This window comes from Rhinopithecus bieti, unplaced genomic scaffold, assembly GCF_001698545.2.
Source record: "Rhinopithecus bieti isolate Rb0 unplaced genomic scaffold, ASM169854v2 scaffold_35972, whole genome shotgun sequence".
Taxonomy (NCBI): domain Eukaryota; kingdom Metazoa; phylum Chordata; class Mammalia; order Primates; family Cercopithecidae; genus Rhinopithecus; species Rhinopithecus bieti.
In genome coordinates, this window is record NW_016815000.1 from 1 (window position 1) to 13,409 (window position 13,409).

General features: G+C 50.9%; 2 long non-coding RNA genes across 8 annotated transcripts; one reads left to right on the forward strand and one right to left on the reverse strand.

Moving 5' to 3' along the window:
- Positions 1–292: 292 nt before the first annotated feature.
- On the reverse strand, positions 293–1,787 carry LOC108515762 (uncharacterized). Its single transcript, XR_001881612.1, has 3 exons — positions 1,145–1,787; positions 621–714; positions 293–517 (listed from the first exon to the last, which is right to left on the reverse strand). It is a non-coding gene; the product is annotated as an uncharacterized LOC108515762 (long non-coding RNA).
- Positions 1,788–2,736: 949 nt separating this feature from the next.
- Positions 2,737–13,118, forward strand: LOC108515760 (uncharacterized). Of its 7 annotated transcripts, none has more exons than XR_001881611.1 (14): positions 2,737–2,829; positions 3,169–3,353; positions 3,460–3,525; positions 4,245–4,289; positions 4,485–4,538; positions 6,041–6,094; positions 7,836–7,889; positions 8,461–8,514; positions 9,363–9,449; positions 10,297–10,358; positions 10,494–10,556; positions 11,098–11,221; positions 12,355–12,475; positions 12,898–13,118. It is a non-coding gene; the product is annotated as an uncharacterized LOC108515760 (long non-coding RNA). The 7 variants fall into 7 exon arrangements; XR_001881608.1 differs by lacking the exon at positions 3,460–3,525 and adding an exon at positions 6,215–6,248 and having other exon boundaries at positions 5,990–6,094; XR_001881609.1 differs by lacking the exon at positions 3,460–3,525 and adding an exon at positions 6,215–6,248.
- Positions 13,119–13,409: the final 291 nt, after the last annotated feature.

A 13,409-nucleotide genomic window follows, 5' to 3' on the forward strand; every position in this document is an offset into this window, starting at 1 on the left:
AAAACAGCAAAACCTTTTGGAAAGCATAAAATGCACCAAAGCCAATAACATATTCTTGTCTCTTTAAACTTTCTGCACTTCTTCAGTGATGAATGATTTATTTATTTATTTATTTATTTTATTTATTTATTTATTTTTATTTTTTTTTTACCACTGGCAATTCGTAAGTATTAAATTCTCTGGCATTAATGAATAGAAATGAACCTTTCCCATCCTCTGCCCACCTGCAAGTCCAGGTTGCTTCCCATGCATTTCCCACCCATCTACAAAGTATTCACATACTTGCCTGGGGAGGGGGTGTGCACTCCAGATGTTCCCTGTATGTTGAAGTACTCCCACCTGAACACCAGGCCACGGTGTGGACTGGTTGTGCAATTCAGGGAATGTGAGGATGCAGTTCGAAGCACCTTCTGTGTCATCTGTCTTCACCTTTCTTGCTACTGCAGGTGCGGGACCCAATCCACTTCTCACCAGATTGTATCCTCAGCCCACCTGACCTTATTTCTGCTCACACTTTCTGTCTCGGAATGAAATCCAAAGACGATGAAGGTGTGCCCCCTCACGTAGTGAAGCATCTGCTCAGCTGGGAACTGAATTCGTGGTAAATTGAAGGGGCTCACCGTCAGGACTGCTAGTATCTCTCCCTGGGATGGCTGCAGGACAATGAAACACTGGGAGATGTCTGCTCTTGGGTGTTGTGTGCTCCTCTTCTTTCTAGAAGAGTGTTTTTTTTTTTTTTTTTTTTTTTTTTTTTTTTTTGCAGGGGGAGGTGATTTAGGCCCCGTAGGTCTCAGCTAGCCTCCCAATTCACTGCAGATTCACGATCCAGTGAAAAATAAAGAACACGGAGCCCCACAGACCAAGCAGAGCCACACAGGCCACCAAAAGGTTGGGAGACACAAAGACAAGCAGCGCTGCAGTGTGTTAGCCATGTTCCTTTAAGCAGACTCCACTTGCAGGCACACACACACACACACACACAAGCGCACGCACACACACACACACAAAGCCACACACATACACAGACATCCAACACTTGCAACACTCCCACAGAAACACACAGCCTGGCAGTTTCTGAGGCTGTGTGGCTCTGCAGGAAGCCCACCTGGGAGAGAGCAACCCGAAGAACACAGGCAGGCAGTACCTAGAAATCACAGTGCGGCAAGTTCTCAAAAGACTTAGTCCTGCAACCTCTAGGCAGGCCTGAGGCCTCCTGTAGATCTTTTTGGATCTTCAGGGATTTTGTTGTTTATTCTTGGGGCTCTGCTTGACATTTCTTCAGGCTGGCTCATGTCTGCCCTCCCCTAGGATCATGGGAATATCCCATGGATCCCACAGAGAAGACAGGCAAGAGTCCACCCCGGAGGCACTTCCAGGGAGGTCTCCTTCTCCGCCAAGCAACAGGGACTTGTCGCTAGGCAACGGTAGCATTCACTGTGATGCTAGCCAGAGCTCACAGACCAGGCCCAGCACCCTGAGACTAGCGCATGCGTATTCGCGAGGCACGCTCAGGTGCCCGGCTGTCAGAGCTGTTAGCCTGCCTATGCAGAGGAAAACATTACAGAAAGAGCTGGCCTGGTATCAGGAAAAAGGCTGCCTGCAATAACCCACTGCGGGACCCTAAAAGTCTCGACCTTGGGGCCTTTCCATGCCATCTCCATGGTAGGGTCCCTGTTGGAGCAAGAGGCATTTTGAGACTGTGAGGTATTCACTGAAAACTGCTCTTCTGACTCCATTCCTGAAAGAGGTTGTGTGCAAGTATCAGGTCCTATGTGGATTGGAATATATTCTGGTGAGTTGTTGAAGGATCTTTGGGTGATGGACTCATACCTGAGACCTCAGAGTCGGGTGTCAGAGAAAGATGGCCGGCCCTTGACCTCACTGTCTCCCTTCATCCTGGGCCTCGCAGGGGCTCTCTGGGAAAGGCAGGAACCATGACAAAGGCATGTCCAAGGTGGAGCAGTTTTCTCACACCTCGAACTGGCCTCTCATGGATGCAGATAAGGTTGAGGCAGTGTCTCAGAGGCCATTCGTAGCAACTGCAATTTTGAAAATGGTGTTCAGGAGTGCTGTTGAGGAACACTGTGGACGCCTCATGAAAGCAAAGTCAAGGCTTGCCTGGGAGAACAAGTGGACTCGTGCTGGAGTCCTAGCCATGTTCAAAGATTCCTGCCAGAGGACCCAAAAGCGTCCTGCAAAGTGCAACAAACCCAGCCCTCACAGCCACACCACTACACATAACCTAGAACCCATTCAGCCTACCCAAAGTCCTTTCTGCTTCCTGAAATCCCTGTCAGCCAACAGACCCATGGGGAGAGGCAGTCCCATTCATCAACAGCCCATTGGAAGACCCCTCCACTATGAGAAAGGATGTGCAGATGAAATGAAACAGAGCCTAGATTACTAGGCAGAATCCAGCCACAGCTGCCTGCTTTTCATCCTACAGGAATCCTGTAGCCCTCTGATAGAAGTAGGAGAACAAGCATTTCCTTGTTGGGGGATGTGGTGAAAATGCTTTGTGATGTGTATTTATTATATAGAGTTAAACCTTTGATTTTATTCACAGGGTTGGATACACTCTTTTGAAATGTCTCCTCCTTTGGAACATCCCCTCATAGATTTGTACAATCTTTTGAAATGTCCCCTCATTTGAAATGTCCCCTCAGAGTTTTGTACAATCTATGAGGGGACATTTCAAATTTTTTTTTTTAGGACTGTATTGGAAAACCGAATGTCCTGGGATAAAAACTATGAAGAGGCTACGTATGCAAATGTTTTCTGACGTCTGATTTCATCTCACAGAGTTCAAACTTTCCTGAGATTCAGCAGGTCAGAAACACTTTCTTTCTGGAATCTTCGAGGGGACGTTTTTGAGCAAACTGAAGCCTATAGTAAAATCTGATTGTCTTGTGATAGAAACTAGAAAAAAACCTTCAGTGAAATGATTTTTGATTTCTGGATTCATCTCATGAAGCTAAATCTTTGTTTTGATTCAGCAGTTTTTAACACTTTTTTTGTAGAACCTCAGAAGTGGCATTTCAGAGCCCTTTAAAACCCACTGAGAAAAACAGGATATCCCCTGATAAAAAACTTCATACAAGCTATTTGTCAAAAGACTTTAGAATGTGTGTATTTATCTCACAGAGTTAATCCTTTGTTTTGATTCAGCAGGTTGGAAGCACATTTTGCACAGCTGCCCAGCCTGCAGCCCTGCACTGTGGTTACAGAACACTGCAGGTCACCGTGGGGCAGAGGGTGGAAGGAAGGAGATTTTCCAGCCCCATCTTTCCCCTCACCAGGGCCCCACAGGAACTCAGGGCCTCACAGGCCCTGCTGGCAAGGCTGAATGAAGGGTGGGTACCCCATAGGTGGGCTGAGCATTGAGGGGAGATAGGACCAGGGGCAGGGAGGGCTGCACCCCTGCTTACTCTGACACTTCCCTTGTACTCTTGGGGCCAGGCAGATGCTTCTGGAGCCTGAGGGGCACCTGGAGAACCTGGAGTGAGGCTCAGGCCCTGCCCTGAGGTCTGTAGCTCCCAGCCCCACCTGGGCTCATCACCACCTAGAGATGACCTGGTTCCCCAGGCTCCCCAAGGATACTGTCCCACCCTGCTCAGGACACAGTAAAGAAGGGTGGGGTGGAAGGTAGCCAGGGCCTCACTCTGGCTGCCCCTCTTCCTCCTAGGGAGACCTGGGTTTATGATGGACTCCCTGGGCTTCCTGGGGAGGAGGGATATGGGGTGAGCATACTGAGGTGGGCGTTGTGCTGGGGGTGGGTCAACTGTTGGAGTGAGGGTAGGTGGGAAAGGGAGGCTGGAGGCTCAGCAGGAGCTCAGTGAATGTAATTGGTTGGCTTATTGAAGAGGATTTGTGTATGCCTGTGGTGGGGGCTCTTGGGCCCCTCTTACCTTGTTCCCCCGTTTTTCATTGTGATACTGGTGTCCAGGGCCTTCCTGGGTCTCCTGGTGAGGATAGAGAGCAGGTGAGTGCAGATGCCCTGGGAGGACTAGTGGTGCAGTGCACCAAGGGCTTTGGGCACAACCAAGAAAAATCGTCAAGAAAACCAAAACAACCCACAGGCCCACATCCGCAGCCCTATGCCCTGTGGGGCAGGGCCAGCTGTGTTTGGTTGGTTTGGGGATAAATTGGAGGTCTGACCATCCCACCCTTCAGAATGGCTGGGCTTCTCAGAACCACAGGTACCTCCAGACCTGCCTTCAGGCTGTTCACTTCCATCTTTTCAGGGCATCCGAGGCATGAATGATCTGCATGGTCCTGAAGGAAGCTTGGTGAGTGATGGACTGGACACCTCACCCTGGTTCTTATCCCCCAAGGTCCCAGTCGGGGTCTTGTTTGCCACCATTTTGACCCCTGCCTCCTTCCCACTCTTGCCCTCTTGGCTGTCCCCACTGGGACTTAGTTCTCTGACCTAAGTTCATTCTGTCACCATCTCCTTCTGACTCCGGCTTGGCGCCTGTTTCTAGGGACCCCAGGGAGAGCCAGGGCATCCTGGACCACAGGGCACTCCTGTGTCACAGGTGAGTAGTCCTGCCCACCCACTTCCCAGCTTTAGTGACTTCTTCTGGGCTTCCACAGATGGGTCAGATCCTGGATAGCGATAGAAAATTAAGGGCCTCAGGCCCTTGCTCCTCATGCTCTGAATGAGGCTGGCTGGAGGAGAGTGGTACACCTCTGGGAGGCCCCGTGACTTCTCCTTCCCTGTGTGTGGGGTCTCCCCTGGCTCAGGGCGACATGGGCCCTCCTGGAGAGAAGGTAATGAATAAGTGACTTAGAGGACAATGGTTTTGGAGGGAAGGTGTTGGAGAACCTTAAATGTCTGTTGGGACTTTAGCCGTGACTAGATGTAACCCTTTTCATGACCTTGAGCCTCCTCGTCTTCCCACTGGGTCCTTGAGGTAAACCAGGGCTCCCTGGCATGCCTGGCTCAGATGGACCCCAGGTGAGTGGGTCCTCACTTCTGAAGCCGGCTCCCCTTGGCCCTTCACTCCAGTACAAAGCTTTTTCAGCGACCTTGCTCTGAAAAGTCACTGGTGGCGCCTCTCCATTGTCAATTGACTTCATGTGTAATGGGGAATTCGGATTGGAAGAAGTGTAGGTATTGACAGCTGATATGATACCTTGGTTCTAGTCTTCTTAGTTTAAAAGAATTTGAACAAGAGACACACAACAAAGGGGGTGGAGCACTAATGTATTGCAATCAAAAAATAATATTTTGAAGGCTAGGTGTAGAATAGACAGTACCCTCTCAGAGAGATGGAATTCAGGGCGGGCTGCTTGTAAGGATGAGACAACAAAGATGGGCACTAGGGAAACTCCCTTTATGGGAGTCTTACATGATTATTCACAATGAGGTGGGAGACGTGTTACTAGCAGGCATGTTCTGGGTGGTCTTCTGGGTATACATGCGCTACCAGTAGCTGGACACGCTTGTTCATATGTCACATGTCTCATTAGCATCTTCAATCTCCACCTGGGAGTATGTTTTTACTATCACAATGAGCAATGATTTACCTGCTTAAGGTAAATCATATGCGCATGCTCTCTAAAAGAGAAAGTCCCTAGTGAAGATAGCTTTACTTGAGTGAGCTCAATCACAGCAAATGCTGAGGCTTATTGTGTGGGCTGTCACCACGGTCACTGCATCCCAAAAACATGGTTGCTTCCTGGAGGACTCCCTATCCTGCCTCATAGGGAGTGGTGCAGAGGTGTCAGGGGCCAGTGGTGACATTCTCTATTCCTTAGCCGTAGGGTCACCCCAGGAAGGAAGGTCCCCCTGGAGCCAAAGCAAGCCATGTGAGATCTGACATGTCCTTTGCCCCCTGAAGGAGTCTCCCAAATTCTGGAGCATCAGAGTCCTTGGGATTTCCTTGTTCCATCCTTTACATGGCTGTGACAGTATTCAAAACTCCTGTGCCCTGGAGCCCTACCCAGACTCCAGCATTGTGACATCCATTTCTCTCATTCCAAGGCCCCCGCTGTGACATCCTGAGGCCCCTTTATAAACCTATCTTTCCTCCAGGGTCCACCTGGACCTCAGGGCCCTCTAGAATACCCAGGACCTCAAGGTGTCAAGGTAAGTGACTACAGGCTGGGGATAAAGGACTGTGTTGAAGGGAGTGAGATGGGGTCTCAGGAGCTTGCTCCTTCCAACCCACCTGGAGCCACTGGCCACTCTGTCCTCCTCTAATTCCAGGGTGCAGGGTCTGAAGGGCCATAAGAGTGCAAAGGTGAGCACCACTTCCCAGCACCTCACTCCTGCCATCGTGGCTCCTCAGCCTGTCCCTGACTGCCCTTCAGCTCCTGAGTCCACCCTTCCACTCATGTTCTCAGAATCTCCCATTAGAGCCCTCAGCACTCTATCATCTGTGGGGTCCTCTCACCTCCACCTTTCTCAGGGGAGGACAGCTTTCTGAGGTTCAAAGGTGACATAGACATGAAAAGTGTCAGGTTACCTGGAGACCCCATACTGGCCCCAACTCCATGTCCTAATAATGCTCCACTCTGGAGCCCCCAAGCACCAGTCCATTCCCTGGAGGCCCCAGGCTCCTCAATTCCACTGTTGTGCATCCTTGGGATCCTGGTCCCTGCAGGATGGCAACCCCAGGGTTTGCATCAGGCTGGCCCTGGATCACTACACCCTCTATACCCCACAGGCTCCCTCTCCTGCAACAGCTCCTGGGATCTGCCAGCCCCACTCAGCCTCACTGGTGCCTTTTTCTCCTCTGGGCCCAGACCTCATCCCCAGTCCTCCACACTCACTTCTCCCTCCCACTCACTCAGGGCGAGGCTGGAGCCCTGGTTCCACAGGAGAGGATGGTCCCAAGTGGCAAAAGAAATATGATGAATCCACTGGAGACCCTGGATCCCCCAGGGATCATAGGCAAGAGGATGATGGGAGGAGAGATCTGTGCCTGGACCATCAAGGAATGTGGGCACGAGGGTCAGGGCAGGAATGGGGATGCCCGCAGCTGACATTAGCCAGTCTATTGAAGATGGCCATGCATTAATTATGCTCCTCTCTCTGTATATGGCACCTTCTGGCTGCTGATGGGTTAAGTGGGGTATAGAAGAAGTCAAGGAAAAACTACTGTAGTGAAGACTTGATTGGAGATAAGGCACAGAGTGGCTGCAGGTTGCAGGCAAAATGAACATGCCTAGACAGAGCAGTGGCAATTTGAGAAGGGGGTGTCGAACAGCAGTGAGACTTGCACTGTGCTGACATGTCCTGTCCATCCTGTGAGGCATGTGTGGACAATCCTGTTTTGCAGGTGAGACTCTGCAGTGGCACAGGGAGGCTTGGTCACCACACGAGCGGTGACAGGCAGGCCAGGGGCTGAGCCAGGGCAGTCTAGCTGCAGAATCGCTGCTCCCAACCCCAGCTCCACAGCTGCCTGGGCAGGAGGAGCCCTGGAGCATCAGGAGGAAGGAGACACCTGGGGGAGTTGGGGTGATGTGCCCCGTGGGCAAAGGGCAGGGGACCTGCAGGGGGACTGGTCTTGGTGGAGTAGAAGTGGGTGCTGGGACAGATGGTGCTGAGGTCGGCAGGAGGGCTGCAGCTGGATCACAGTGACCCTGAAGGTCTTGAGGGAGCTGCAGGCACAGGATCCCAGCAGTACAGTTGGGGAAAATTCACTCTCTGGAAGGAGAGACTGCAAAAGGTGGCTGTGGGGCAGGAGACAAGGAGCTAGGAGCTGGTGTGTGTGGAGTGCAATGGGGGATGGGGCATGGCCCTCACATGTGAGGGTCGGGGGTCTCCAGAGTGGAGTGGCACCTGGGCCTCCTGTCTCTCCTAACTGGTCCATGTCCCTCCACAGGGCTAGCTGGGTGTTCCTGGTCTGCCTGCCTAACCTGGAAGCCAGCAACTCGAGGTGACACTGGGTGTGAGCTCCTCCTTTTCACTTCCCTGACTTCCGATTCCAGGAAGCACAAACTAGTAGAACAGTGGGGGGACCCTGAAGAGTGTTTAGTTGGTCCCCAAACTACAGATGAGGAGAGAGACCGAGAGCAGCAGGGGTTTGTCCCAGGCCACCTCATTCTTCTTGGCAGAATCCAGGCCTCCAAGCCACTGCCTCTGTGGCCTCTGCTGGCCCCCTCTGACTCTTCTCAAGCCAACCTCTCATAACTTCTCAATTACCCTGCTTCTCCATCCTCACCAGGGTCTCCTGGGATTTCCTGGCTTTCCTGGAGTCAGTGAAGAGAAGAGAACCTGGGGAAGCTGGGGGTAGGGAGAGGATGTGGAGGGAAAGGCTGAAGGGGTGTGGGGGGCTCTGTGGGGAGTCACACCCCGGGGAATGTCCACTCCATCCCCACCAGGGCCTGTCAAGGAAGTCGAGGTCTCTGGGAGAACGGGACCTCACGGTAAGTTCAAGGGAGAGATAACGGGGGACTCAAGGTCCAAAGGAGTTTGGGATTTTCTGACAACTCCACTCCCCTCTCTAGGGTTCATGGCATCAGCAGGGTCCCCGAGGTGCCACTGGGAAGTCTGGAGCTAAGGTGAGTGGTCTCTGCAGGTTTCCTTCTGCCCCTGCCCACTGAGCCCCAGCTGTCCCTCAACCCCGACCTTGGGGACAGCTGGGGAGTAACTCCTCCCATTCTCTGTTTTCCCCATAGGGAACATTGGGGGTGATGCCCTCCATGGCACCCCTAGAGAGAGGGTGCATGTGGCATGAGCATCCTCTCTCTCCATGCACACAGGGAGCCTGGGTGAGCCAGCTCCCTTCTCACCACAGCAGGCAGCCCAGTCCCCGCCCCCATTCTACTAACTCAGCCCACCTTTGTCCCTAGGATCTTCCCGATTAACGTGTCTGGTCCTGTGCCTCCCTTTCCCCAGGCCATAAACTCTAGTCTTGTCTCGGGAGCCAAGAGAAGCCCCTTCCTCTAGAAGGCCTCCACGGTCTCACTGTGGTGACCTTGGAGCACACATCAGGGCTTCTGCCCCAGAGACAGACCCACCTCCCCAAGCAGTGACCCCTATTTCTGCTCCTCCTCCAGGGCCCACAAGGTGCCCTGGGAGGCATTGAAACCCGTGTCCCCCTGGAGAGACTATCACCGGAAAGGGGGTGAATGGACAAATATTTCCAGTGAGGGATGAAAGTTGGATTTCTGCCAATTGTGGTTGGGGAGAGGAAAGAGAATGAGATGTGGGGAATACCAAGATTTTTTGAGGTGGGGGAGAGGTTTTTTACCTTAACCCCATTGCAGGGGGAGTCAGGAGAGTCAGGATCTCCAGGGATCCAGGGTGAGCCAGATGTCAAGGTGGGTGACAGCTAACCTACTTCCCAATCCCCTGTACCCCCTTCAGCTGCCTCCCGCCCCACTTTTCCTGTGACCTCTTTCAGCAGGAGGTCCTCCATAGCCAGGAGTCTCTGCTTCTGGCCATCCTCTCTGAGTGAGCTCTTCCACCCTTTCCTTGAAGGAAAGGGGACCAGGTGAGTCCCCTTATAGGCTAGACTTTCTATGTGTGTTCCATTGTCCCTGAGGGCAGTAGCGGGTGATTGAAGGTGTTCTGGAAGCAGTGGCTGCATCTTTAAGACCCCCAGATGATCTGTGCCCTCCACTTATTCTGCAGCATTCATTTGGGGAGATTGGGGAGAAAGCAGAGTTGGGGCAGCCAGGACCATCAGGGCCTAAATGACTCCTCAGGCCAGATGATGGCCCCAGAGGGAACCGTGTGATTTGAGGGGGGTGGAGGTTGAGTCCTCTCAGGCCCTGTGAATGACAGCCCTGGGAATATGGATTTCTGTGAGTGAGGATCTTAGAGTGTGGGGAGCCCTAGGGTGGGAGGATGCCTGGGAGGGAGGCTCTGGGAATGGGGTCTCCTAGGAGGATGCATGGGGTCAAGGATCCAGAGAGAAAGTGAGAGGCCCTGTGGCTAATCCTCTAAAGCATTGCATAGCATGCAATGAGTGCAGGAGGTGGGGAGAGGGCACAGACACCCTCTTCCTAGGGAGGCAGTGGGAACTGCTTCTAGAGAAGGAGAAGGTAGCCTGTGCCTGCAGGAGTCTGTGCTACTTGGCTGAGGGGCCCTTGTTCTCACTCTGGATCAAGGTCCCATCAGTTTTCCTGGAGACCCCGGCCCCCCTGGAGAAGGTGACTCTGGTGATTCTTACAGAAGAGAGGGTTAAAGAGGGTGGAGCTTCTATGGGAGGCCTCCACATGGCTGAGGGGCTTGGGTGCTGGGAAGCTGGGGATGTGAACCACATGCAGGGGGATGGGAGGGTTGGCAGTTTTAGGGTGATGCCAGCCAGGTTTGGGCCACCTGTGGCCTTGCTTCAGCCCTGCAGGGCCAGGACAGTACTAAGGGTGACCATGGCAACGATGGCTAACCAGGACACCTTGTGAGTGACCAGTGATCCCATCACTCCCACTGAGCCCCAGCCTTCAGCCCCTTACATCTCTTCTGTGCCCCACTCTTGAGGGGTCCCTTGGCTGGAGGCTAAACATGCTCCCAACCCAAATCCTCTCTTTCTAAGCATCCCCTGGGTCCCTCTGGGGAGAACGGACATCCTGGATCACTTGACAAGCAGCTGAGTGAGGTGGGCCCTAGAACGTTGGGAGGCAGTCCCTGGGCCCTGTGGTAGAAAACGGGCGATGGCAGGTGGGGCAGGCAGGGAGAGCTCGGTGTCTGCGCTGTCCCTGGGGTGCGCATGGGGGGTGTGCATGAGCACATGGGTGTATGAGTGTGTGGTGTCACGGGTATGTTGTTCCTGGGGTTTGGTGCACATGCTCTCACCAGGGGTGGTCACGTTTACTGACCAATCAGAATGGACACTGGAGGTGGGACTTGCTGGTTTTTCTGCTGGGCCAGAGGCTAACCTGGACCACCAGGTGGGGGTGTGGGTCAGTGGCTCTTCCCCAAAGGTACAGACTCCTTTGCATTTTCACAATGGGACCTCTGCAGCTGTGTGTGTGTATGCCGTGTGTGTGTGCAGTGTGTGTACGTGTGTGTGTGCAGTGTCCACAGTGTGTGTGTGCATGTGTGCAGTGTGTGTATGTGTGTGTGTAGCACAGAAGGGGGAAGAGTGGAGCCTGGCTGCCCAGGGCCTCATGTTCTCCCCCTTCCTGTCTCATCTGCAGGGTCCCACCAGGATACCTGGTCCCCAAGGGTGATGAGGAGTGAAGCCCAGGTGCGGGAGAGACCGCCTCTGGGTGCTGAAGTCCCCCCTCTGCCTTCCTGTCCCTCAGGTGCCTCTGTCTCCAGGTGTCTACCCATCCCGACCACCTCTCCCATGTTAAGCCCTTTTCGGGACACGGTTTGCTATCATTGTTGCTACTCCCGGGGCTCCCAGGGTACAGTAGGGTTGTCACTGGTGACTTATACATGCAATCCCAGCACTTTGGGAGGCCAAGGCAGGAGGATTGTTTGAGCCCACAAGTTGGCAGCTATAGTGAGCCATGATTGCACCCCTGCATTCCAGCCTCCTCAAGAGAGTGTGACCCTATCTCAAAACAATAACAACAACAAAACCAATATTGCAATTTATTAAGAGACAGTAAATCTGGGTCACAAGCAAGTGAGGGAGAGGAAGACCAAAATTTGGGGGTTGGATTGTTTTTAATATGTAAAGTTTATGAAACAACCAAGTCAGCAAATCACCAAGGCAGTTCAATATGTAATTCTGAATGGAGATGAAATCCTGGGTTTATGCACAGATCTAATCATTAATGCCTTAGAAATGGATTACAACACCCAGTGGTTATTTTTTTTAAAGTGTAGAGATGAAATAATAAGGCCAAACTGGAGCTAGGATGCACCGCAGATCGTAAACCCAGGGCGAGGAGTCTCTGCTGACAAACAGGAGTTTAACTCTGAAGGGGCCCAGCTGCATAGGGCTCTTGAACAAGACCGGCCATGTGATAGTCATAGAATTATTAAAATATACTTTTTTAAGAGTTGTTTTTAGGTTCACAGGGAAATCAAGGAGAATTGAGTGGAGAGTAGAGAGAGTTCCCTCGTACCCCTAAGTCCCCACCCACCCAGCCTCCCCAGCTATCAACATCCCCCACCAGAGAGGGACACTGTTACAATTGATGACCCTGGATTGACACATCATTACCCACAGTCCATAGTACATATTAGGATTCATGGTTGGTGTTATATTTTCTACCAGTTTGGAAGAATGTATAATGACGTGTAATCAAGGATGCCTTCCTGAAGGAGGGACTTTGGAGCACCTCTAAGAACATACGGGTCCTAGATAAGAGTGGAGAGAAGAAGGGGTCCCCTATGAACACAAACCTAGACACTGTCCCCTACCCCATCCAACACCCCCCTATGGCCCCTCCAGCATCCCTGCTCAGGCCCTGTCACCACCCTGTCTTCTCTGGCCCCAGGAATTCAAAGTAACCAAGGAGGTCCAGTTGCCCCAGCTGGCTGCAAATAATTACAACTCCAGCCCAAGCAGCACCGTGGAGCCTGGTTTAGGGCCATCGAGCAGCTCAGCGAGACTGAGAGGTAAGGCCAGGGTGAGAATCAGAGCATTTGTCAAATTATTCTCTAAAGCCACAGCATGTAATGTATAAGGTTTATGTGACAGTAGATTTGCATAAAGCAAAACTGTAATTTTTAAATTACTATTACTTCTTGATATAAAAGAGACCTGAACATTAAAAAATAATATGTAAATGTTTAGGGTATGTCAAATTACTATGCTTACAGGAAAGTCTTAATGATATAATGGTAAATCAAATGTTATTTACCAGAGCATTGTTGCTCCATGTTAACATTCACTAATTTTTAACGAATAGTTTTTTTAAAAAAAACTTAATAATGTAGACAAAGAGGCTTTTATCTGATTCATGAACTGCTTGAAAGTCATTGTTTCCATCCTAACGAGGAAGGATCTAAACAAAATGAAAATCAATGATTTTTTTCAGTTTCATTAAAGAATTGAAGTCACCTGGTAAATTGAAGAAAGTCAAAAGGAAGAAAAAATTTGTAAAAGAGAAAATGCACCTTCTCTATAAAGGAACAACGAGATTGATTAACACTGATATGATCATCAGAAACCATGCAAACAAGAATAGAAAGCAAAGTATTTGAAGTATTGAAAGAAAAATACCACCCATCTTGAATTCTGTGTTAAACAAAATTATTCTTCAGACATTAAAAAATAGAAATTTTCTCAAATAAATTGAGAAGTAATAAAATGTTATTTTTCTTATTCTTAGTTGACCTAATAAACATTTGTTCAAAATAATAGCAACAATGTACTAGATGATTATACCATAGGAATAAAGGAGATGAATGACAACCATGCTATAAGGGTTAGGAGGGAGGGATTGAGAACTGTTATGAAGTATCTACAGTATCCAGGGAGGGGCAGAACAACAAATTTAAAAAGAAGCATAATATATGCCAAGGGACTCTTTTTTAAGTCATGTCTATA